Source organism: Enhydra lutris, unplaced genomic scaffold (assembly GCF_002288905.1).
Source record: "Enhydra lutris kenyoni isolate GAN:26980312 unplaced genomic scaffold, ASM228890v2 scaffoldscaffold97, whole genome shotgun sequence".
Lineage (NCBI taxonomy): Eukaryota > Metazoa > Chordata > Mammalia > Carnivora > Mustelidae > Enhydra > Enhydra lutris.
Genome location: NW_019154181.1, coordinates 567505 through 592338, shown reverse-complemented (window position 1 = coordinate 592338; position 24834 = coordinate 567505). Strand labels below are relative to the sequence as shown.

Genomic DNA, 24834 nt, shown 5'->3' with positions numbered 1-24834 from the left:
GGCACGGAGGGAGCCGGAGAGAAGCCACATCCTGGAAGGCGGGCTGCGGGGCTGGCAGGCTGGAGCCACAGTTATCAGAGATGCTGTAGAGGCAGGCCGAGCCCACTCAGGGCAGATGACCCCCCGCCACCTCGTGGGACTGCCCAGCCGACGCCAGAACAGCGAATAAAAACTTTTTCCTTTTCTAGGGGCGCCTGGGTGGCTCAGTGGGTTAAGCCTCTGCCTTCGGCTCGGGTCATGATCCCAGGGTCCTGGGATCGAGCCCCGCGTCGGGCTCTCTGCTCTGCAGGGAGCCTGCTTCCTCCTCTCTCTCTCTCTCTGCCTGCCTCTCTGCCTACTTGTGATCTTTGTCTGTCAAATAAATAAATAAAATCTTTAAAAAAAAAAAAACTTTTTCCTTTTCTGACACTGTCAGACACTGAAATGAGAAAAAGAACACTGAGAACAAGCAAAGAAGACATTTAAAGGTTCCTGCTGGGGTGAGGGCAGCAAGGAGGACGTTCCTGGAGAGGATCTGTTAGGCCTGCACCCTCTGGCCTCTCACATTCCCCCAAACAGGGAGGCACTCGTGGGAGGGAAGTGAGGCACCAGGGCTGTCACCATCCCAAGGGCAGAGAGCTCCTGGCCTGGAGTCAGGCAAGGCACTACCTTAATGCCCCGTTCTGGTGGCTCTCACAGCAGGGGAAGCCTTGGCCAGGACCCCTGGTGGTGTGGGCGACAAGGTGGGGAGGCTGCCCAACTTCCCCGGTAGCTGCCAGCTTCCCTACTGAGAGGCCCCCAAGGACTCGGCACTTCCTGAGCTGGGTCCCTGACAAAGTGGCAGGGGAAGAAATAGCCACGGTGGCCAGCTGGTAGCTGCTTTATCAGATGCCTCCCTCCTAAGGCTCTGAGGTAGGTCCTAGCCCTGCCCGGCTGCAAGCTCCCTGTTGCCAGGGCATGGGGAAGAGGCCTGCTCTGAAGGTCAGGATGCTGGGTTCGGTGTGAATGCCAAGCTCAGGCCAACTCTAACCGCTATTGGAAACCCTTCTTCATCTGCCAAACAAAAGGAAGCAGGAAGCTCCTAGACCCCCTCCAGCTGGAGTGCATATGAGCTTCCTGGTACTTTCCAGGCCAGCCCACCAGCATCTCTGATGCACTGCTACCCCCCTCCTCAAGCCCTGGTGTCCAACTACAGAAGTCGGACCAGAGGAGCACTGAGTGCCAGAGCCCTCACCCAGCATGGCTGCCGGCTTTCTGGTCCGCAGGAGGGGAAGGAAGTAAGGTTCCCAGCTCCCAAAACCCTTTCCTTATGGACCCTCTGGGCGCAGCTCAGAATGGAGGTAGCAGGGCAGGCGAGCCAGCCATGAGAGAACAGGGAGGCCTCTGTCTTCAGCTGGGCCAGGGGAGGGGCCAGAGTCCCACTTGTGAGGGTGGGCCACACGCATGCTAGGATGCTCTTCCTCAGGAAAGCAGCCTTGGAGGGTCTCTCCTGGGCACTCCTGAAGAGTCCTTGAGCTGGGAAAGGGGGCTTGTTGGGTTTTCCTGCAACCTACCAAGGGAGTTCTTCAGGAGCAGTGAACAGGGGGGAGGCCTGGGACCCACCCACTGGTCTTCTGGCTGGGGAGACCCATGAGCATGTAGAGGCTGAGCCCCCCTCCCCAGACGAGTGCTGTTCCCACAGCTTCAAGAGCGCACCCCTCCAACCCAGGGCAAGGCCTGCACAGTCCTCCTAGGCTTCCCCACCGCCTTGTTCCAATTCCAGTCCTTCCACTCTTCAGAATTTCTAACCCCAGGTCTTCTCTGGCATCATGCCACTGCTCCATCTGAACCCTCTTTGGGCGAACTAGGGGTCGTGACCTCTGCTCTCTCAGCTCAGCCTCCCTACGCAGAAGCACACACTCCCCGTTGGTACCAACAAGGCTCACGGATTCTCTGGGGTGGGTCCTCTCGTACATGAAACAGGGACACTGACGCCACGGGCCACTGTGAGGATTAGGGCCATGAGCAGGAGCACAGAGCCCAGAGCGGGAGAGGGGAGGGCAGAGGAGCTTTACCAAGGTGACTTTTCCTCCTTTGTCCTTGATGGCCCACCCAATGCTTGGACTCATGGGTATCATAGGTGCCAGTGTATGCCCACCCGTGACACAGGGATGCATGGATGCGGTAAGTTATCTGTGCCAATACCTTATAAACTATCACACACACACACAGGTAAGCTAAACAGGGACAGTAAAACACGCCAACAGAAATTCTAATACTTTCTTCTCCCTATGCTCTCTAGTGGGCCATCTGAAGGCACGTGCTCATTCTCTAGAAACTACCATTCCAGGGCTTGGTGGTCATGAAACTGCTTGCCATCCCCTCATGGACAGTCACTCGGTTTGCTGGACACGTGGCCATAAGCTAGTGATAAGATTTCCCAGCTAGCCCTGCAGCGGAACGCGGTCATGGGACCTAGTGACAAACCGTACCCTTAGACTTCCGACAACCTCTCTGGGCCTCAGTTGTTTACGTATACAAAATGAGTTCTCTCCCTCCTTCCAGAAGAGCCTTCAGAGGTGTCAATCAAAGGCAGATATAACAAGCTACAGCTGCAGGAAATGAACATTTATTTACTACCCGTGTGTCTCATGATTACAACCTCTCTCATGCTTCCTTAAACACTACTCATGAGGTGGGCATAATCTAATCCTGTCGCATACAGCGAAGAGGGAGGAGAGTCAACAGTGGTCAGAAAAGAAGGGAGATCCGGAAAACCGACCCTGGCTGGCCCTTGGCAGGCGCTGTGGAAATAGTTCCTCCTGAGTCTCAACGGTGCCACCTGCCGTGAAGCGGCTCACTATCCCAGGTGGGTACTGAAGGCCAGGCTCCGGGCCAGTGCGTCCTCTCACGGACCACTCCCACGCCCCTCTAACGCTGTCTGTACCGCCACCCTCATCTGCCCCTTCACTAGGCTGCACTCAACCTCAGCTCCTGCACCCAGAGCTTGGGTGCTTCAACCAAGGGCCTCCAGAAAGCCCCCAGGCCCAGGTGTGACCCTCCCCACCTCAGGGCAGGAGCAGGTCATACCCGTCCACAATCTCAGCACGGAGGAGAGAACGGATCCTTGACAACCCATCTCCGAGCTGGCCAGCCCCTCTGCTTGAAGAGCAAGGGCAGATATCTAGGCTGCAACCCAAATCCAGCCAGAGGGCGCCCCTCACCCCCATGCCATATGCAGAGACCCAGCTCCATCCGACAAGCTCCCTGCTCTCATTCCCCACCTCCAGCTGTGAGGAATCCAGGCCTCCTACCAGGCTGAGCGGCACCCAGTTTTGCTCGATTTCAAAAAAGGGATGGCTGTCTGCAGGCCTTCGAGCTCGCTGTGTTGCCAAGTTATGGGTTAACTCTTTAGCCAGCAATGTCACCAGATGGCCCTCTAGCCATCTGGAGGTTTCCAGTCCTCTTCTGGTCTCCACACGACACCAGCTAAGATGGCAGAGCTGCGGCAGTGTCAACGAATCCCCAGGCTGGAGACCATGTAATCATGAAGTGACCAAGCCGGAGGACTAAGACAAGGGCCTCTCTCCGGGGATGTGACGACATCCTGCTGAGAACCCAGCCCTCGTGTCATCCGCCCAATGGCCCACAAAAGGCCAAGGAAACCTCTGTCCACTGCTGGGCACTTGTCAGACGCTTGCTTTGAAAGATCCTCCCACAGCAGCCTTACCCCCTAGATACCCTCCACCCCCATCCCTGGCCCAAGGAGGTGCACTTTGGGGAAAACAGGTAGCCTCCACTTCTTGTTGGATCCTGGAAGTTTGGAAGGTAAGCTTCTCTCAGAGAGAAAGAAGAGGAGAGGAGGACAGAAGTACAAAGAGGTGCCATTTAGAGCTACAGGTGGGGACCCTTTCCTCCAGGAAGCTGTACTTATACAACCAGAGGTCAGGTAAAACTCGGATAGAATGGCCCACTTCTCCATTCAGATGGGAAAACAGAGACCCACAGAAACAAAGGCTTTCGCCCAGGGCAAGGAAGTGCTCACAGAATCTCAAGGTCAAAAGTGCCTTTCAAGGTGAAGGCCAACCCAGCGCACTGCAGGTCCTGCAACAGTTCGTGTATTTCAAACCTGTCTGTCCACAACTGACTGAGAACCACACGTTTCACGCTGGGAAGAACAGGTGTATGGGCATGCACACACACACAATGAAAAATCGGGGATCAAGACTTTTCCCACCTGTCCTGCACTCCGTATTATTGCTCCATCACACTCCCCACGACCCACTTAAGGAACAGCACAAGCAGTGCTACTCGGTGACAGCGGTCAGCCAGCACTTCTGCGCACTGCCGGAAGTAGGCCTGAGTACGCTCCAGGTAGGACAAAAAGACTCTCCTTGCAGGAGGAGCCACTGCGGCAAGAATAATCCCAACTGTCTTCTGGGTCCGCCAGGGCCCTGGATAAGAACTTACAGGTTCACCCTGCTGACAGCCTCAGGAGGAAGGCACTGTGATGGCTTGTAAGTGGGGCCCAGAGGGATAAAGGGCCCTGGAACCACTGGGGTCACCCAGGACAAGTGTGGCCCAGGGTTACTGCAAAACCTGTCAGCGGGCAGGATCAGACATGGCCTAGGCAGGAACACGAGCTCCCTTGCCCTCCCCAGAGAGGGGGAAAGCAGCTCCCATAAGCTCCTGTACAGAGGCTGGCCTGGCAGCTATACCAGAGGCTTGGTTAGGCCACCTGAGCCAGGTCCAGGAGAGACCACATACATCCTTTCTTGAGGATTAAAGGAGGTCAGACCAGAATTTTCTGTGGAAGGAAGGTGTCCCATAGGGAGCTTCCCTGAGTACTGCACCCCATCTCAGGCGCCCCTGGAACCCCATGCCCTGAGAGGAACACGTGCTGGTCAGGACCACAGAGACTGTCTCTGGCTCTTCCTACTACCAAACTGCTCAGAGTCCTGACTCAAACAAATCATGAGTCCCTCTCGCAAGAGGTGGACACCAAATGCCATCCAGGTGTAGAACAGGCCACCTGATGCTCCGCCCTCCAAGGCCACAGTTCTCCCTAGTGTGCAGCTCTCTTTAGATGGATAGCCTCAAAGTCCAAGTTCTCAGAGAAAACTGGAAAGACTCATGGAAAAGGAGTCTTGAGACATAACCACGAAACCACCCTGAATCGGAGAGCAAAAGCCCCCACTGGCCTCTCTGGCAGCTCGGAAAAGGCTTCCCCCAACTGCAGCCAGGGGCCTCAGGGCAGCGGGGAGGGACGAGGAGCTGCTTGCTGTAGGTGCCCGCCAGGGCCGAACTGCTTTCCTCCCGTTGCCTGCATGGCCAGAAGCCAGTGAAGTTCCCTGGCCAGGCGTGTGGCCAGCCTCCCCTGGATCCCGCAGTCCTCGTGGCTTACCGGGCAGTTTCACAGCCATCCCCCACACCGGAGCTGCCAGCCACACACAGCAGCCTCGAGGCCGGGGTGCGCCTGCAGCCTCGCTGCCCGGCCTCGGATGCCAGGTCTGTCTGTGCCTGTGATCTCACACGGCCTCCTCTGCAGGAAGCAGTGACTCTGCACCCCTTCCTGCCCTTCAGGACTCCAGCATGAACCCTAACTGCTGCAACTCTGCCCGCAGGAGGCAGCTGGGCCAGCCATGCTGGGGGCTATGGCATGGAGAACTTATCAGCTGTGGACCCATCACCCTGGGATGGGGGAACCAAACATGACCATGCTCCCAGGCCCTTCTTCCCCACAAATGCTCAAGAATCTAATGTAGCCTCTGGGCTTTACGTTTCCAGTGCCTATGAGCCTAGAAGAGCACCACCCTCAGAACAGAATCCTAGCTCTGCCAATCACCATGAAAGTCACTTTGGGCAAGCTGCAAAGTTTAAGCTTCAGCTTCCACAAGTGTAAAATAGGATTAACAATATCCTTTACTTCAAATGCAAAATGGAGCAGCTGCTGTGGACAGCAGTCTGGAGATTCCTCAACAAGTTAAACATGGAGTTACCAGATGACTCAGCAGTTCTGTTCCTAAGTTTACGCCCCAAGAACTGAAAACAGGTTTTTGAACAAAACATACACAAATGTTCGTAGCAGCACTATTCACGACAGCCAAAAGGTAGAAACAGCCTAAATGTCTATCAGAAGATGCACAGATGGGGCGCCTCGGTGGCTCAGGCAACTGAGCACGCAACTCTTGGTTTTGGCTCGGGTTGTGATCTCAGGGTCATGGGATCGAGCTCAGCGTTGGGCTCCATCACTCAGCAGAGAGCCTGCTTCAAATTCCCTCCACCTCCCCCTCTGCCCCTCACCGCACTCACACTCTTGAGCTCTCTAAAATAATTAAAAAAAAAAAAGAAGTCAAAAACAAAAAGAACAAAATGTCTAGCCATATAATAGAATGGTATTCAGCCATAAGAAGAATGAAACACTGACACACACTTCAATGTAGATGAAAACATTACGCTAAGTGAAAGAAGCCAGAGACAAAGGGACAAACATTGTATGATTTAGTTTCGATGAAATACCCAGAATAGGCAAATTCACAGGGAGAGAAAGCAGATTAATGGTTGCTAGGGGATGAGTGGGGGAGGGGGAAATGAGGAGTGACTGCTTAATGGGTATGAGATTTCTGTTTGGAATGATGAGAAAGTTCTAGAACTAGACAGTGGTGATGGTTGCAAAACATTACCAACATACTAAATGCCACTGAACTATACACTTTAAAGTGGTTAATACAGCAGTTTTTCTGTTATGTGTATTTTACCACAATAAAAGAAATCCCTCACCTCACAGAGCTTGCCACGAGACTAGAGAGGATACTGTTCAGATGAAGTGAGGGCTCAGGGTTGGCACAAAACTCAGGCTGCTTCCCCTGCTGTTTCTTAGTGCACACACACACACAGTCCCCACCAAGCAACGGGGTGGTGGTAAGAAGACAATTTATTCAATACATTTTCTCTGAATGCTTTCCGCAAGGAAAAGGGAAGAAGGCATTAGGCACATCTGTCTCCTACCTGGGAACAGAGAAGAGGCCAGCAGGGTGAAGACAGAACACTGGCCTGGCTGGACTGGAGGGAGCTCTAGGCACCACGGGCCATCCTCTCCCTGAGAACTGAGGCAAAGCCAGGCCTCAATGCCCACACTGGAGGCCAGCGGCTGGCCCAAGATGGCCACCAGGAGGCTCTTGAAAATGACGGGCCAAACCGAGGGCAGGAGAGCAGCTCATATTTATTCTCTGTGCCTCCCGGTCCCTATCTCAAGGCCCTGGGGTGTTCGCCCTTCTCTGGGGCACCAGACCCTTCACCTGCACTGTGGTCAGCCTTCGTCCCCATCCACTCCCAGGCACAGACAGGCCCATGTCTGAGTGTCGCATCCACGTCTGTCCTACTGCCCACCGTACAGTCACCCCACTGCCCACTGGTCCAAATCGAGTCAGGGAGATGGGAGTCTCAAACCTGTGATGTGTTCTGGGGGAGGCATGGCAGGAACATCTGGCATCCAGTGGTAAGGTCTGTGGCTTCTCCTCTCCCGGGCATTGCACTCAGTTCCTCAGCACTGTTCAGCAGTTAGAACCTGGGGCGAGGTGGGCCCCCTGTGGCTGCCAGTATTGGCCCCAGAACCTTCCATGAGCATGAACATGGCCGTGCCTTAGCTGCTCCCCCGGGCTCAAGCCCAAGCTCTCCGCCCTGTGTTTGAGGCTCTCGAGAGCCCCTTCCTCATGGGCCTAGGTGACCCATGGAGAAACAGGCCAGCTTCCCTCAGAGTCATCTCCTGCCAGATGTCTGCCTCACATCCTTTACCTCCTGGATGGTCACCCCGTCCTCTCTGAAGGGAAGAGCCCTACATGTAGCCCTGAGTCCACGTATGGGTCTGCCCATCTGTTCTCCATGCTAGCTGGTGAGGTCCTCAATAAAATGAATTTGATTTTCCTTTATATGTCTACGCTGGCCCAGCTTTAGCACATATTTTTGAATAATATATGAAACAAACCAATCAGTCTAAATGTATACTGCAGGTTCACTGTACAAACATTATGCTTTGTTTATAAATATTTTAAAGCATATATAACATAATAAATATTATACATGTTTCACTTATCAAGTTGGAATACCCAACCTTACCAAATTCCATGTTTGTTAAGTGGACAGCGGGATGCTCCTCGTGCAAAGGTGAGAGGGTAACAAATCCTCCACTGTCTGAAGGGCATGAGGGCAGGAGCTGGCCTGAAGGAGAGGCAGGGCCCAGAAAGGGAACCTGACCTCCAGGGGCCCACAGTCTGTAAGTACGACTCCTGGGGCCGGGACTGTTGCAGCCAGCAGATAATGAAGTTGAAAGGCAAGAGGTGGGTGCAGCCATCCTGCGTAAGTCCGTTTATAGGAAATGGCCAGAACAAGTACATGGATAGAGACAGAAAACAGATTAGTGGTTGCCGGGGCTGGGGAAGATTAGGGGTGATGGGTAAGGGGTTCAGGGTTCCTTTGGCTAGCATGGGGTAAGGGGAATGTTCTTAAAATTAGACAATGGCGATGGCTGTATAGTCCTGTAACTACACTAAAAGAAAACTACTTGTATACTTACAAAACAAAACATGGCTCAGGTAGAGAAATAATCACGATGTGCGGGTGGCAGGGGAGGTGCTTCAATTCACTGGGACTCCCGCAGGAAGAAAACGCACAGCCCACTGCCTCCAGCCCAGGCCCGCAGGGTGTTTGAGACACGGCCCTCTGCCCCGCATTTCAGACATGGAAGCCAAGGCCCAGACAGGCACAAGGACTGGAGCCCAGCTTTCCAAATCCTAACCTACTCAGCACATGACCTCGACTGCAGGGGCTAGAGCCAACCAGCCCCGAAGAGCTAACATCCCATCTACCAGGCTCTGACAACATGCGTCATCGGCACAGAGGACAGGGCTGAGCATTTACTCTGCTGGGAGGTACCTCCTGCCAGCGGTGATACTCAATGAGCAGGTGGTCCCATCCCTAGGAGGTCCCCTTCTCAAGATTTAGCTCTGGCCCCATCCAGGAGTGGGGTGGGCTTTCTGAAGCATTCAGCAGAAAGGGGCCCAAAGACAGGGGAACGTCTGCTCATCCCAAGCAGCACCGGGAACTGCTGTGCCCCAGGCCATGGCCACACTGAGGCTGTAGCCCGGGAGCTGCAGAAGAGAAGAGGGGTTGCTTAGCCTACGCGGTACGTGCAGAGGTGCTGTGGAAATGACCCACGGGGGGCGGCTTTGTCAAGCAGCCAACCTCCCTGCCTTTGTGGGGCCTTGTTAGGGTTGGCTAAGCTTCTTTTTTTTTTTTTTTTTGAGGGAGAAAAGAATACAACAAGGACCTTTTTCACTCGCTGCCAATGCCAGGAAGTTCCTTCTCATACCTGCTGTGCCAGACGGGCCTGCTGGCTTGGGCCACTGACTGCGCAGCAAAGCAGCACAGGCTCCTGCCAAGCAGTCAAGGGCCCTCACAGCTCTCCTTGGGAAGCCATCACCACTCGACCAAGGCTCACCTTGCTCCTAAGACTGGAGGCAAGAGAACACAGGGAAGAACACCTTTTCTCCTCCTCACCCCACCAACCCGCACAGCTGTAGGATTCCACAAGAATCAAGGGCCCACTATGCCATACATGACCATTAAAGTGAATCAAAGACCTAAACGTAAGGGCAAAAAATACACAACTCTTAGAAGAAGACAGGGCTAACAGCTTTCTAACACTGGATTTGATATGATTCTTGGGATATGACACGAAAAGCAGAAGCAACAAACTTTTGTGTGTTGAGGAACGCCTGGGTGGCTCAGTTGGTGAAGTGTCTGCCTTCGGCTCAGATCATGACCCCAGGGTCCTGGCATCAAGCCCCGCATCTGGCTCCCTGCTCAGTGGGGAGCCTGCTTCTCTCTTTCCCTCTGCCCTGTTTGTGTGCTCTCTCTCTCAAATAAATAAATAAAATCTTAAAAAAAAAAAAAAACCCACAACTTCTATGTCTCAAAGAACACTATCACAAGAGTGAAAAGGCAACCCACAGAATGGGAAAAAAACAGTTGCAAATCACGACCTGATAAAGAATTAATGTGCAGATGGGGCGCCTGGGTGGCTCAGTAGGTTAAGCCGCTGCCTTCGGCTCAGGTCATGATCTCAGGGTCCTGGGATCGAGCCCCGCATCGGGCTCTCTGCTCAGCAGGGAGCCTGCTTCCTCCTCTCTCTGCCTGCCTCTCTGCCTGCTTGTGATCTCTCTGTCAAATAAATAAATAAAATCTTTAAAAAAAAAAAAAGATGAAAATAACTGTTGGCAAGAATGAAGAGAGACTGAGACACTGCACTGCTAGTGGGAAGAGAACGGTAGAACCACTGAGAGAAACAGTTTGGCAGGTGCTTGAAAAATTAAGCACAGAACTACCATATCACGCAGCAATCCCACTTCTAGATGTATACCCAGAAGAACTAAAGCAGGGGATTTGAGGAGAGGTTTGTACACCATGCTCATGTTAGCATTATTCACAATAGCAAAAAGGCAGAAACAACCCAAGTGCCCACTGATGCATAAACAGATAAACAAAATGTGGCATACACGCATACACATATGAGAGACTATTATTCAGGCAGAGAAAGGGAAGAAGTTTGGATACATTGGATATCATGGTTGAACTTAAAAACACTTTGTTAAGTGAAATACACAGACACGAAAGGACAAACATTAGTGTTTACCTGCTATGGAGTTTCGGTTCGGGAAGATGAAAGAGTTTTGGAGATGGGTGGTGGTGATGGTGAGGGTTGCACAAGCATGTGAACACACTGAATGTCACCAAACTGGACACTGACAGGATAGTGTTGTGTTATATATACCTGCACACACACACACACGCATTCACACTCACAAAGAACCAACTGTCCAGGCCAACTTGGACTCCCACGTCGGGAAGAAAGTCAACCTGCACAGTAGAAACAGGACAGCGGGTACAGGGAAATGCCTCCTGTGGGCTGACGTGCTCCTGTGGAAGTGATCACATGAGTGATGGAGCCTGGCCAAGGCTAGCCCAGCTTACAGCGGCCGTGCGTGAGGTCCTCCCCAGCAGAGAACAGAGGCCTCCGTGGGCACAGATCTCAACCCACCCCCGCCCCAGCTTCCTATTCCCACCTCTCCCCATTTCCAATCCTCAGCTCAAGGGCAGGAGGGACACCTCTCCCCACAAAGCATGGGGCCCCAGAATCCTGCCGTTCTTTTCTCCTATAGGGTATCAATACTTCACACCACAACTGGACCTGGACAACGTAAGAACTATTTTCCTGGAAGGTATGGTGACCTCAGGTACAAACTATGAACAAATGAGCACCTGTTACAGGTATGAGACTTCTGACTTGAACAGGACTAGTCTGGTTTAGTACACTGGCCTAGTTTGATGCAGAGCCAGCAAGCTGACTTCCTGAGCTGCGGCCCTGGAAGTCAATCAATCTCCTTCCCCCCAACAGAGCCACTAGACCCCGCCTTCATAGTTTTGCCTTCTTGGTTTCCATCTGGCACCTGTGCCCCCTCTTACTCCCCAGTTCTCAGCCAGCCTGCCTGCCTGCCTGCCTGCGCAAATGTCCCTTGTCTCAGCCCCTTCTCCTGGTAGGTCATACAGTCTTTGGGGGCCGACTTAGAAGACTCCTGTCTGACTCACACCTGGGCCTGTGGGAGTGTGGCCCCTGCCTGAGTTCTCGGGAACCAGACGCTACTTCAACTTTACACTTACAATCCCATCTACTGAGAGTGAAGGAAGTCTTCAAGGCCTGCCTACGAGTCCATGTATCACCTTACAGACTTGTGGGACAGATGTTTAGGTACAGAGGACAGGTACTGACTGAGCACCTACTGCATGCCAGGCACTGTGCTAGGGGGGGTGCAGCTCCCAAGAATCCTTGGACCCCAGACAAGTGAGGCAGGAAGAGGAAACGACGGCCCGGACTGGAATGCTGACGGTGTGTGGGGTGCAGAGTGACTGACTGGGATATGCGGAAAAGACAGAGCCAGAAGGAATCAAGGTCTATAAGGCTGAGAACAAAGAACAGCTAGGGATGACGCTTGGGATTTAGGCCTCTGATTCAGGGCTAGAACAGGTACTAAAGAACGAGATTTTTTCCTTCCTTCCTTCCTTCTGATGTGGGAAACAGAGGCAGAAGAAAAGTTATTAAATTTCCTTAACCTCTGACAAGTCCTTGAAACAGGCAGAGTGGCGTTCCTCTAGAGACTCAACGGCCTCCGCCTTAATACTTTGCTAAGGACAAAAGGCAATCCTAGCCTGACCGCACGCCCCACACCCCAAGCAGCATCCTGTGGGTCTGCTTAAACATATACAAATTCCTTTGGAAACTTCCTTTATCTCTAAACCCTCCAAGATACATGCTGGGGATCATCCCCAAGCATATGGCCCACCGATAGATATCTGAAGGGTCTCATGACTAAGGTTTTATTAGATGGTAATAAATGACCTTTCCCAACAACTGCTAGCCCCTCAAGGTCCTGGAAACCTTGCTTCCAAAATTCCTTAGAAACCTATGCCATCCCTGACCGCCTCCCATCTTGCAAGCATATAATAGACCACTCCTCACAACCCCAGGGCAACAGCTCTTTCTGCCCACAGGTCCTGTCCCCAGGCTCTAATAAACCACCATTTTGCACCAAAGATGTCTCAAGAATTCTTTCTTGGTCTTTGGCTCTGGACCTCACCCCACCGAACCTCACTTATATTCTAAAAGTTCATTCATCCTTTCCTTTTCCTTTTCTCCTTCCTTCCTTCCTTTTGTGCTCGGCCTATATTCCAACTACCTTTTTTCTATTTCCCTGCCTTCACAGAAAACAGACCCTCCTAAGTTAATGCCTCAAGTAACGGGACTTGGGCAGCCAGGATGAGAAGGCAAGTGGAGTTGTAGAGGCAGAGAGACAGCAGCCTGTTTAGACTGTGGGAGCTGGAAAGTTCTCAAGGAGACCACTAAGGGCTGGCCGAGAGTACAGCCTGGCTGGAGCAGAGGTGTGGCAGGAAAAGGAAGAGGATGCATCCTGGGGTGAAGGACGAGGATACGTCCAGGAGTGAAGGATGGAGCAGGAACACCGGCGGGGCAGAGTCTGAGGAATGAGGGAGGCTGAATGGGGGGTGGCAATCAAGAAAAGGACTTGAACTCGGCTTTCCTCCTCTCAGGTTCAATGGAGACAGAAAGAGTGACAGTCCCTGTCAACAGTCATGTCACTTCCCAACAGAAAGAGCTTCCTTCTGGGAAAGGATCATGTCCATCAGAGTGGAAGGCCTGAGACACTGGGTACCCAGCAGGTGACAAAGCAGGGCCCTGAGGGACCAGACGGCCCAAGGGCACTCAGGCAGCTGAGCAGAGCTGACCTCAGCACCAAGAAGCCCAGGGCCACCAGGTGGCCTCCTGGAGCCAAAGGATCCCAGGTCTTCCCTTGTGCGACAGGGCGGCCCAGGATTTGGCGGCTGACACAGAGCCCCAGCAGGCCACTTGGTCCTCCCATGATCTCTCTCAATCCCCACCTGCTCTGAAATGCCTCTCATGGCAGCCCCAGCCACAGTCCAAGGAGGCCATCTTCCTCCAGAGGAAGGAGCAGAGAAGGTGACTTGAGGATGGGGCTCACACAACTCAGGACTTAACAAACGCCAGAAATAAACAGAACTTGGTTCATAGGAGTGACAAGCAGAGGAGAGAGGGGCCCTAAATAGAGGCCTGCAGGAACCAACTGAAAGACCCAGAGCTGTGTAATCTAGAGAATGAGGGATGACTGAGGAGGGGCTGGGACTAATAGGGCCACGGTCTCCAAAAATCATTAGTTCAACAAACGTGCACTGGACACCAGGCCCCGGGGGCAGACATGGCACCCACCACACAGAGGGCAGTGCAAAATGGAGGCATCAACACAGCCTGAAGGAAGCATGGCATGAGGAGGCCAGGACAAGGAAGTTCAATGTCTTGAAGGCTTCTCGTGGCACCAGGATCAGACCTGTCTGGCAAGCTCATCATGGGAAGAGCCAGGCTCATGGAGCAGGAGCTGCAGACACGGAGTTCAGGGGGAGATGAGGAAGGGCATTTGCTAAGGCTCTTTCAATACATGAACATTTTGTCCCCGTAAATCTGAGGCTGGCATCATCTCCACTGGCATCACCTCCCCCCGGTAGGGAAGCAGGAGGTAAGGAGTGAAGCACAGGGAAGGGATGGGGGGGAGCCCGACAGCAGGGGCTGGAGCACGGGTCTGACCTCACAGCAAGACCAGGGCACAGTGGGGAAGCAGGAAGGTGAGAAAGCTGCCAGTCCTCCCTGCGAGTGCTGAGGGACCAGATGACGGAGGAGTCTGGCCTCACTTCCCCCGTTTTGGTCCTGATGGCTTGGTTTAATCAGACAGAAGATTGTAAAAGAGTCTTCTCACTAAAGCACAGCTAAGCCTGAGAAGGATGCCAGGCCTCCATGGTCATTCGCTCCCAACCGTCATCCATCGCCACCGCCACTAGACCTCCCGCTGCAGAGGCAGGGAACAGAGGCTCCTGGCTCAACAGGTCACATGGCAAAGTGCCTGGGGCCACGGGGAGATGGAGGGAAGCCCTTGGTAACGCTGCAATCGTGACCTGAGCCCACCCACTGTCTAACTTCGCTCCCACCACCCCAGCCCCACTTGTTCTGTGCTGCACACCTGCCTGGGCTTCCTGGCCGGGGGGGTGGGTCTTCTGTTCCTTCAAGGGCAACTCCACTGGCCCCTCATTTAGCGGCCTTCCCTGGCTTCCCAGTCTAGAGAGACTTCCTCTTTCTCCAAGTTTCTACGGTACTTCTTGTATGTATGTATATATGTTTGTATGTATGTATTCGAGAGAGGTAGAGGGAAAGAGAATCCCAAGCAGACTCCCTGCCGAGCACGGAGCCTAATGTGCGCCTTGATCTGATGACCATGAAATCACAATCGGAAACAAAATCAAGAGTCAGATGCTTAACTGACTGAGCCACCCAGGCGCCCCTCTATGGTACTTCATTTAACAATGTTTTTTTAAATAAACTTTTATTTCAGGATAGACTTAGATTTACAGAAAAGTTGAGAAGTTAGTACAGAGAGTTCCCACATACCCTTCACCTATTTTACCCTATAATTAACGCCTCACACCAGTGTGGTACATTTATCATTAATGAATCAACAGTGCTCTAGGATTTTTATTTTATTTATTTATTTGACAAAGAGAGAGATCACAAGGAGGCAGAGAGGCAGCAGAGAGAGAGGAGGAAGCAGGCTCCCCGCTGAGCAGAGAGCCCGATGTGGGGTTCGATCCCAGGACCCTGGGATCATTACCTGAGCTGAAGGCAGAGGCTTTAACCCACAGATCCACCCAGGCGCCCCCAGTGCTCTAGGATATTAGCTGAAGTCCCTACTTTATTCCAATTTCCTTAGTCTCCTTGTGACATACTTCTTCTGTGCCAGGACCACACATTACATTTAGTTGTCAATCACCTTAGGCTCCTCTTGGCTGTCACACTTTCTCGGACTTGCCTTATTCATGGTATCACTGGTCAGATATTTTGTAGACTATCTCTCCATTGGAATTTGGTATTTTTCTCCTGGTTCTACTGCGGCTCGGGGTTTGGGGGAAGAAGACCACAGAGGTGAAGCCCGCTCGTCTTCCGTCCTATCCAGGGCACAGGACTTCTCACTGTTGACGGCGACTGGCTGAGGTTGTGACCACTGGCTGCGCTCTGCTCTCTAGAGTTGCTGCTTCCCCTGGGGTAGGAGGGAAGTCTCTGTGCGCAGCTGGCCCATAAGCAGTGGGGAGTTAGCTCCAGCTCCCTGAGCGGGGAGTCGCCACCCAAGTTATTTGGAATTCTTCTGCAAGGAGATTTTGTTTCTTCTCCTTTACTTGTTTATTTCTTCAATCATTTACTTACATGGACTTGTGGGCATTTATTTTATACTCTGGATTATATTCCAACTCTGCATTATGTATTTTTTGTTGCTCGAATTATGTCTTTTGTTGTAGCTTCAGTCAGTGAGGGGGGCCTCCTCGGTCGGCTCCCGTGTTTCTGACAGATCATGTCAGTGTGCACACAAGCACATTCTCCAAGTGCTCCCCTGACGCCTGGCACTAGAAGGTGCTCCAGGCCCAGCCTGTGTATTTCCAGCCCAGACCCAGAGCCAGCCACTTCTCTGAGCAGCCCGCTTAGGAGCTTCGAGAAGGTACTTAGAACCAAGACCCGGGTGCTAGGGATGCTCACTGCTGCTGGGGCGTTGTGGCCTCCAGGCCTTCTGAGCCAACAGCATGGAAATGGAGGCGCACAGAATCTGTCTGTGTCCACCCACCTACATCCACCTACATCCATTCCCTCTCCCTTTCCCTCTCTGTCTCTCCTTATATAATGCTATTAAACTCAGCATACTGCGAGCTCTGCCTCTAATCCAGCACCACATGGATCATGCTAGCTTCTCCCCCCTGCCTTTTTTTTTTCCTTTTGGCCTGGAAGCACCCACTCCAACAGTGGCCCCACTGTCTACCATCCAATTCCTTAACTGTCCAGTCACAGTGCACATACCCAGAAGTTCTAGAACTGCTAGCCAGTCCCCTACAGGAAAGAATGTCATCCACAGAAGCACAGTGCTCATGGGCACTCCCTTCTGCCTTTAGTCTTGTACATTCCGCTCATTTCTGGGGGCACACACCTCCTTTCTTCACCACTGCCTGCAATCTTATCCCAGTGAAGTGCTAGGGGGAGAGCACCTGTCTGAGTTCCCCACACACCCAAGAGCTCAGCAGGGAGCAGAGCAGACACTAGGTGAGCATGTTATGCCTGCTGTATGAGTTCTTGAGCCCTCTCTCCCAGGACATGTTAGATTAGGAGGGAAAGGAGAAGACCAAAGACAAAAGGGAACGAGGGGGGACTCAAGGCACCCCTGGCAGAAGCGGCCTATCAGGCCTATGGGAGCTGTCTCTGGGGAGCCCTCCAGGGGCAGGTGGGTGGGAGCCACGAAGGAGGCGGAGGCTGGCACACAGGCAGGCAGGCAGGCGGGCTGGAGCATCAGTGGCCATATATGGAGATTCCCACATCCCAGCTCCTAGCCTTCCACTCTGCCTTAGCTTGGGAGGAAGGAGGTGCTGCTGTCCCATGTAGTTGAGCTGCTTTCCTACCTACAGGCCTGCCAGGTAGGTCCCAGGCAAACAAGCTGCTGTTCACTGCGGCACCCTTGTAAGGCACTCGGCTGCCAGGAGCAGTGACAGCCCCCAGTGCCCATCCACAGCAGCTTCCCACTCACCCCTGGTGCTGCGGGGCAAAGCAGGGAGGAGAGGCTCTCCGGGACCACAGCCTCACCAGAAAGGCTAGAAAGAAGGCAAGCAGTCTTAAAGCGCAAGGTCTTAGAGCTTAAAGCAGTGGTTCTCCACTTCTGCTGAATCATGGAATCACCCGGGAAGATTTTTAAGTAGACATTCCATATCCAGAAACTCAGATTTAAATTTTCTGGGGGCGTCAGAGTTATTTAAAAAGTCCCCTAGTGCTCCTAACGTCCATGCAGAGTGGGGAACAACTGCCCCAAGGGGGGACCCGGATCCGCGTGGTGCCGCAGCAGGCTCGCTCTGTGGCTGGCTGGCTGGCTGGCTGGCCCGGGGCGGCCATCCAGCTGGATGAAGTCACTCACACAGCTTTTGGCCAGGCCCAAGAGGACCCGATGAAAGCAAAGACAGAGAGGGGGAGCAGAGACAAAACACAGCTGGGCAGAGCTTGCTGGTAGAGGAGGGAGGTGGGGACAGAGGGGGTAGAGACGAAGAGCAGATCCCACTGGAGATGGGATTTTATAAGGTGCCCAGCACCCAGTGCTCGGGACAGTGCCCCCCAAAACCCTACCAGCCGCAATAAGGCAAGAAAATGCAACCCTCAGACACCCAGAGGGGATACGGCAGGCAGGGGAGAATGGCAGTTTCCCCTCCGGTGACCCAATGAGACCCCTGGGAATATGGAGGCCATGCCAGGCAATGATGCCGCCTGTGAGGATGTGGGGGGTGGGGAAGGCAACCAGGACCACAGCATTTCTGTGTAATGACGGGGGCAAAGCCCCAAAGAGCCCTGGCCGTGGGAGGAGGTGCCGTGAAGACGGCAGTTCAGGAAGCAGACTCCTGCCTCCACAGCCCCTGCCCTGAGCTCCGGGCCCAGCTCCTTGGCCTCTGCTGGGTGCAAGCGTCGGCGAGAGCCCAGCGCATGCAGGGGAGCTCGCTGCCCACGTCGGCAATGTGCTGAACCGCAGGGCACCCACAAGCAGTGCACCCCCCCACACACACACCCCATCCACCAACCATGCTGCTGAGCCCCTGCAGCAAACAGGCCTGGGGCCACCACAGGGCTCAGCTTAACAAGACCAACTCAAACTGGAAGCTCAGATTTTAAATTGCCCTTTGGGGAGAAGCTCTCAGATTTACTTCAAGAATCCAAACGTGCCAGAGACAGAGAAACACAAGCTTGTCATGTATCAGGAATCACTGGGCCTCCCTGGCTGTCCAGGTTCTAGAAGACCAGGCGAGAAACGGGTATGGGGGTCACAAGAGGCATCTGGCAGGAGACCCTCAGGGATGACCTGGGCCTGGGGCTTGTGCTCCGAGTCTACAAGAATACAGACCAGGCCAGAGCCACAGCCCTCCCTGTCTCCCCTTCCCGCCAAGGACACCGGTCTCCAGGCTTCCCGCAGGGCGCCCGGGACAAACTGCTGAGGAACCTGCCAAGCGTCCACCAGCGGCAGCAGCCCCGGACTCAGAGCGCAGGTGCTGCAGCTGGAGAAGGGAACCAGCCTCAGACCCAGGGCCCAGAAATCCCTCTAAGGACAGACTCTGTGCCCAAATGCCAGAGTCAGGAGCAACCTGAACGGGGCCCAGTTGTCACTGGGGGGGCGGGGGGGCACCTGGAAGAAGCACCCTCTTCTTCACAGACCCACATGCTTCTCCTCAGTCCACAGAAAAACCCCACCAGCACCAACACCCTCCCTCAGGGTAGGGAGCCTGGAGGACATCAAAATCTGACAGCCTTCTGGTTAGACTTCCAAATCACAGAAGCAGGAGCAAAGAAGTAAGTAAATGTGGGGAAGATGGAATGCCTTCCAAGAGAAGGGGGCCTGACGTCAAGTTTCTCCTCAGCGTATCCTCTGCTTTCAAAGATGGCAGCACCGCAGTGAAGGGACTTGGGATGAGGATATCCTCTGTGAGCGCCTGCTGAAGGCTCGCATTGCCAAGGACGTCCTCACTCTGGAAGTTCTCTCTGGTCTCTTTCTTACTGACAACTGCCAAGCAATCTCAGAAACCCCCACTTCCTGGGGCTCTGTAGTGACAACAGCCATGTTTTAAGACCCATCTTCAAAATGTGCCATTCCCAACCTGTTCTTCCCAGGCTGAGCAGGCTTACATACTGCTCAGTTACAGAGGCTTAGCCGCAATTCTTATGCACATGTGGGGCCTTTTTTTTCATGACGCTCATCAACCCTAATGAACACCCGGCCGCTGAGATATGCTCATGACAGGGGCTGACATGTCTCCCCATGAACAGCTCTCCCCTGGGTCTGTCCAACGGGCCTGGCAGAGCCTTCAACTGGCCAGAGGCACCGGGAAACTCAGGCAGCCGAGTCCTGGACCAACAGCAATCCTGTCGTGGGCCCTCTTCGGGCCCTGTGAGGCGTGTGGGTGGGCAGGGGGACGGCGATCTGGGAGGGTGGTCTCCAGAAGCATTCCTGGAGGAACAGCCCCATCTTAACTCTCTGGACACCACAGGCTTTCTCACAGCAGGCCCTCCGTGCTTCCCACTGCTGTCTGCCACCATCAAGTCCTCTGGCAGAGGCACTTCTGCAAGCTGACCACAAAGGGCCAAGAGGCAGAAGTGCCCAGAAACGACCACAGGTTTGCTGGGAAGGACCCACAGAACTGGAATCAAATTTCCTTTCACTCATCAACCATTCAGTGGACTAGTAACTACTGAGTACCTCTGCTGTGTCAGCAGAGTTGAAGGGACACGACGGCCCAGAACAGCACCCCATAGACACCTACCCTGGAGGAGCTCTCCCAACCCATCTGGAGACGCCGCACATCCTGACTGAGGTGCTGGCTACACAGGTCTGCTTGGTTTGTGAGAACTCATCCAGCTGTACCTTGTGACAGATTATGTAGGCTTTTCTGTATGTATGGTTTACTTCAGTAGAAGATTTATTACAGACCTCCCTTTGGGGGAAAGATGTCTTATGTCATATACTGTCATTTAAAAAATTAAAGTGTAAAAAAGCCAATACCAAAACCAAAAACAGAAAACCTAGAGTGTATTAAAAAGGTCCTGCCCAGGTCACCGAGCATGGCCCCTTCTGGAGAGCTGCATGGTTTCCAGAGGAACAAGGCCTGACTTGAAAGCATCTCCTCCTTACTGAACTTCAGATGGTCCAAAACAGCCTCTTTTGTGCCAGGGCCTTCAACAGAACTGCCACCGCCAAGCAACAGACCCTCCCCTTCTGCCTCACTGGATGTGACTTGGAGGCAAAATCTGCCAATCTGGCCCTGGAGACGCGTGCTTTCTCATCCCGAGGGCCTCACAAGGCCGGAGCAGTCCTGCCCCAGGAAGAGCAGCATGGGGATGGGGGCTCCCCACACAGCTGTAAGAGCAGCCTGCCACAAAAATGGGCCACAGACAGTGACCGGCACCCCGGGGACTCGAGGCACGGCTGGCCCCACCATCGAGGGATGGTGGCAGAGGCCACTGCAGAGCTGGCCCAGAGCCTGCAGGTGAAGCAGTCTGAGAGCGCCATCCAGCCCTCGCTCTGCTCCCTCCGACCACAAGGGCAGGCAAACCCACACTGTGGGCAGAAGACAGCGTTCCCCAACTCTGGGGGAAAGTGAGGCCCATCTCAGGTTACGCCGAACGAGATTAGTGTCCACTTGAGGATAAACAACAAAAGTCTATTTCTAGGCTTTTGTGTGAGGCTTACGTAACCCTCAAGTAGGGAACCCTGATACAATAGGAAATACAGGAAAAAAACAAGCACACACGATGGGCATGTGGGACTGTTCCACAGATGGACTTGAAAGTAACAAGGCCCCTCTCGGCTCCGGCATCTGCCAACCACTCCCCAAACCAATAAGAACCCCAAGAGAGCAAACCTCTACCGAGACAGAAACCTTACCAAGTGTCCTAGAACAGACTGTCTCGGGGAAATAAAAGAACAGCGGCTGAAGAACAGAGCTGGTGGCCCAGGCCGCTGGGCATCAAGTTCTCTTTTGGGGGACAGACAGAAAGCAAGACTGGACGGGTCAGCCCCGGCTCCGAATGGAGGGAGCTGCTGCCTGGGCCTGCAAGGGCCTGCTCACCGACCCCTAGGGGGTGACCTTTGGGGAGAGGCTCAGAGAAGACACAGCGGAAAGAAAACAACTGGGCCTCTGTCCCTGTGATGCTCTGCCAGCAGCCAGGGGAGGAAGGTGATAGGGACAAAGAAAGGATGGAGAAATAGTTCTGCTTTGCAGCTTCCCACCCAGACCTGAATGCAGCCTTGGACTGTTCAGCAGGAAGAAAGGATGAAGGACACAGCTGCCCAATGGGCAGAGAACTTGTGCCCATTCTTCATGGCACGTCTCCTCTATCGGGGACGCAGAAGCAACTATCAGGAAAGGAAAAATAAGTTCTGGTAATTCACTATCAACTAGCTCACACAGCCAGAGGCTCTGCGCCACAAACCCCATTGACGTCTGGCCCCCGCAGGATCAACCAGGCATACCCCAGCACGTGCACCCAGGAAACCACTGCTAGCATGCCAAGAAATGCTGGGCACGGGTGACAACAGATTTCACACGGCTGCATAGTAGTGTGACCTCAGGCAGGTGACTCAAGCTCTCTAGGCCTTAGTTTTTCTCGTCTACAACACGGAGGTAAAAACATTCATAATTCATAAAGGCTGTCACGAGGGTTAGACGAGCTAATGCATACAGAGCACTTAAGAACAACAGAGGCCACACAGTATGTGCTTATAAGAATATCTACATTTGATCTTAGCCAAAAGGCCAAGAAGTGATGTGCTTATAAGAATACCTAACAAGTAAAATACACATCCTTCATCATCGTCCTACATTTACTCACAAGAAGACACGTGCAGAGAGGTTAAAAAATTGGCTCGACCATTGAGGAAATGCAAATCAAAACCACAAAGAGATACCGCTTCCCCCAACTGGGATGGGTATGATGAGAAGATGGACAACGTGTGGGGAAGGCATGGAGAAATCAGACCCTTCCTACGTTGCTGGTCAGGATGCGAAGCGGCACATCCTGTGGAAAACAGCCTGGCGGTTCCTCAAACTTACACATGGAGTTGCCATGTGACCCAACAATTCCAGTCCCAGGTATACCAACCAAGAAAACTGTAACCTCAGCTTTTAAAACTGTACATGGCTGTTGACAGCAGCATGATTCTTAACAGCCACAAAGCGGAAGCCCAGATGTGCACCAAAAGATGAATGGACACACAAAATGTGGTAGATCCATGACAGAATATTATTCAGCCTTCAATGGGAACGGCTACCTGACCCCTGCTGCAACACAGGTGAGCCTTGAAAACCTCCTGCTGAGCGAAAGCAGCAGATACCAAGGGACATATATTGTAGGATTCCATTTATAGGACATGTCCAGAACAGGCAACTCCAGAGAGCAGAAAGTTGTCCAGAGTGAGGGGGCATGGGAGGCAAGTGGGGATGATGGCTGTGGGGACAGGGCTTCTCTCTGAACGATGACCCACTGTTCTAGAATCGGCTGTGCTGATGGTTGCACAACTCCGTCAAATACACTGAACACCACTGAACTGGTTGCTTTCAATGCAGGTATCGTATGTATGGTACATGAATTCTATCTCAATAAAACATTACCCGAAAGAACTGTTTTTACTTGAAGTTACACAATTAGCAGGTTGTTGCGCCAGGGCCCGGAGGCAAAAGTTTCTGCTCACCCAGCCCTCTGTGGCCTCTCACAGGCCTCATTCCTGGGTGTCTGGGCATGCTGGCCTCCGCTACGCTGGTATCTCCAAGTATCAGAATTTATGAGAACGCACGCAGCTTAGGCCAAAGAGAAAGTAAAAAAATGTTATGTTTGCCACAGGGAGATTTTGTAACAACCAAACCTGCCATCTTGACCTCAATTCATGTGTCTAACCTCATTCCTATTCCTGAGGGTTTCAGCAGACCACTCCCCAGGCCTGGGGTTCTGGACTGGGTCCTCTCTGCAGAAGTATAAGCAGGTTCTCTTCCAGAACAAGGTGGTCCAGAGAAGAGGACGTGTGAGAACCACGTGTCCATACACGCACTCACACACTCCCCAACTGGCTGAACCTATAATGTCCAGGATGTAGACAGGAGGGGCAAAAAGGAGTTTCCACCTTGTCCTCCCCCGACACGGACTGCGTGATCCCGAAACTCTCCCTGGCAGGCCAGTGTGTTTGCTGTGCTCCACGGATCTGAAAGCTCCTACCTCTCTGGAGGGCTGGTCGTGCTCCCACATACACCTCTCTCCAGGTCCAAGTCACACCCTGCCCCTGGTGGGAACCCCACCAGCTGCCTCCTGCTCTCTTCCCTCCCCACCCTTCACCTGGTGGTAAATGCGTGGAGGCTCAGTATTGCCCTCCTTAGGTGTCCATGTGTCCACCCCCCAGCAAGGCCTAGAGCTCCCTTGTCAGGAGGAAGGGCTCGTCCAATTTCCTAGCTCCCTAGCAGAAACACAGTAGATGCTTAGAGATCACCAAATGAATGAACAAGTGAGGAAACAGCAAGGTGCCTCCTTTCTGCCAGAAAAGTTAAAGTCCTGAGTGTCCAGCTCATGGATCTAATTACAGGGTACTGGTCAAGGCCATCATGGAAAAAATAAGGTACCAAACGGAATGGCCGAGAGAGTCACTTTCTAGAAAGTGCCCCTTAGAACAGAGTCAGAGAACAAAGACACCCCACTCAGGGAGCTAGGTCTACTTGCCCATAGGCATCAGCTGACATATTTCTGTTTCTTCAACCTTCCAGAAGGTTGGCACAAGAAGTGGCAGGTCCCTGTCTCCACGATGAAGCAGGCACCCCAGCATGCCCCAGCAAGGAAGCCGTGCTTAGGTCACAGAATTCTTTTCAAATTTACTACTCACAAAAACCATACACAAGGTAGGTAGGACCCTAGCATCAGTGTGAAGAGGCAGCGAGTCAGACTCCGTGCAGAGCTGAGAGAGCTGTGCAAGTTAGGAAGGAGTCGAAGCAGGCGTGGGGCCCTAGTCTTGCTTCAGAACTCTGCACCCACACAGCGCCAGCCAGCCAATAAGGCTGTCTGGTGAGCAATCAGGACAGGTTACACATGGCCAGAAGTGTCCAGAGGGGCTGCCATCGCGCTGCCAGTGAAGTCCTCCTTGCCCTAAACGGTCCTCCCAACCTCACAGGTCCAGTATCCCTCCCCAGTACCGCACGAGCTCAATCCACCTCCCCTGTGAAGCTAATTAAATGCCTTGAGTTAATTTTAGTCCCAGGATTTCTAAATTTGGGGTGAGCTGAGATGCCGGGGTCACTGACTAGATGACCTCAATTGTCTCTGAAATGTCGGCCCTCAACTGCGGACGGCGTTGCAGGCAGCAGGATGAGACCCCTCCCTCAGGTTGTGAATGTACTCTACACGCTAGCCCCGTAGCTGCTGCTAAAGTCATAAAATGTTCCCTCTGTTTGGGGAAAAGTTAAATGATTGTTACCAAGACAACACCCTACCTCATGTTCTATGAGATGTCCTGTTGCTAAAAAGGAACAAAGAAGCTTTACTCAAAGATTTGATTATTCAAGCTTAAAATAAAACGAGGGCATCAGAAGTCAGGGAAATCATGTGCAAAGGGCCATTGTCTGAGGCAGGATGTACGGACAGCATATTTG

The 24834-nt window shown here is 53.0% G+C and overlaps 1 protein-coding gene across 7 annotated transcripts in view; it reads right to left on the bottom strand.

Annotated features, from left to right (window-relative positions):
* The window catches only part of LOC111139264 (myosin phosphatase Rho interacting protein), a 149304-nt gene that overhangs the window by 66904 nt on the left and 57566 nt on the right, over positions 1 to 24834 (bottom strand). The gene's annotated exons all lie outside the window — the stretch shown is intronic.